Genomic DNA, 2054 nt, shown 5'->3' with positions numbered 1-2054 from the left:
GGTCCCAAATAGTAGAATCAGAACTTGTTAGCAACCTTAACTCGGAGGGGGAGGAAAAAACACTGAAATGGGATTATGACAATGTTCTCCAAACATTGCATGTAAGGTGTTTCATAAGAAGAGAATGAAAAGAAAAAATCCCATCTAAAAAAAATAAAAGACAGTTATGAATATTTAAAATGCCTGTGAAGACTGTGGATTTAATATAAACTTGCTCTGTCTACAAGGGTCCTTTTTTCCGAGTGCCATGAAGACTGGACCAGTGATGGCAAGGTCACCTTTTAGTGACAGGATAGACGCTTGTTGGCATCTTGTATCTGGTCTATGACATTAGTATATAATTATCTACCTTTTGCACCGCACATCTCATCTCTAGATATTTAAGCATTTTACTTCAGGTCAGTAACATTTTTCCCATAAGAGAAAACTGAATCGTGGGGAGAAGACAAAACTTGACTAATGTTACCAAGTTAGTGATGGAAGAGCCACCAATCCACATGGCACTTTTCCTGTTTCCACATGACAAAAATCACTATTTTGCTAGCTTGATCGCGTCTGAAGATCCACGTTGCAACCTCGTTTTATTGTGGTAGCCACTTTGTATCATGTTAATTTAAAATGCCTCTGACATGTTTTAGTTTTAGCGGCTGAATTTGTGCCAAGATAATTTTTTTATTGTATTATTTTTTTTTCAATGTGTATCTGACATATAGGCAAAAATGGCATTTTCCCCACTTTGCAACAATTTTGGCACCAGGCGCTGCTTGGGTTCACTCTGAAATCCATGGAATTGCTGTTGCAATGCTTCAGCAAGACACCAGGTGCTAATCTTGCACGTTTTTACTGGTGATTTAGTTCAAGGTTCAGATGAATGAAGAATACAGCTTTTTTGGGGTCCAAAACAAATCGTTCCCCGTTTTTGCATGCACTTCATGGCTGGCTGGCCTTTTTCCCACTGCTGCTTCTCAGAGCTGGCAAGCCTCTGCCACAGTGCTGCGGCTGGCTGGCCCTGTCATCGATTTTGGGAATATCCCCCCTTTTCCCCGCTGCCGCTTTTCCCCACTGCTGCTTGTCAGAGCCAGCAAGCATCTGCCATTCCTGCGCCCCAACTTGTCTGCCGCTCCTCACGTGCCTTGCTTTGCTGCTGCCCCCCCGCCCCAAGGAAGGTGTGGCTGACCCCTGAAAACCTATGTTCAGTGCCCCAAACCACAAGGAGTTTCAGATGAAAAAGCAAGGGCTGAAGTCAGTCTACTTAGCTTCTTCTTTGCTTTTGCTTTTGGAAAATATCATTTCCATTCACCACATCGCTGTTTCCTCTTCCACCTCTGTTTGTTCTGGCTATCAAGACTGCAAGCTCTTTGCAGCATTAACTATCCATCCCTGTATGTTTGCGGAGACCCCAGTCTCAGGTGAGATTTGCCGGCATGATCGTCACGTAAAGAGTCCAGCCACCTGGTGCTGGTCATCATTCTTATTTGCATGAACATAATATTTTCACTCTCAGTTATGAAACTGGGCATAACACTGCCCTACCTGAATCTTTGATCTTGTCTTTTGCTGCACCAGTCCCAGTTTCTGTGCTCTTGCAGTTTTGCCAGACAGCGCCCCAGTCATCTTTCTTCCATAACTATCTTTGTCTTCAAGTCATTTTTCTTCCCCTCTCACTGTTCTGCTGCCCTAGCTACATCCACTTCGGAACCAGGGCCAGATACATTTTGGTTTGCACTGGCCTCCAAGGAGCTCAAGAGAAGTGTTTGAATAACTTTGCTTCACCCATTATAGTCCCACTTCTTCCCCACCCCCGGGGTCCGTATTCATAGCAGTCAGCACAGAACAGTAAATGTAGCAGTTGGTGCAATGAGCTGTTTGGACTATAAATACCTAAACTGCAGAAATAAAACCAGGCTGCCTGAAAAAGAGTGACCTGTCTCATACTTATCTCATTGCTTCTCTTGAGATGGAAGCGTATGGGTTGGAACAACCTGCTCATTTCAACTCAACAGCTTGCTTTTACTTTACACTACTACCTGCCGTAAAGAGATAATTACTCCTCT

Source organism: Alligator sinensis, unplaced genomic scaffold (genome assembly GCF_000455745.1).
Source record: "Alligator sinensis unplaced genomic scaffold, ASM45574v1 scaffold1607_1, whole genome shotgun sequence".
Classification (NCBI taxonomy): Eukaryota; Metazoa; Chordata; order Crocodylia; family Alligatoridae; genus Alligator; species Alligator sinensis.
Note: the sequence above shows the minus strand (reverse complement) of the source record.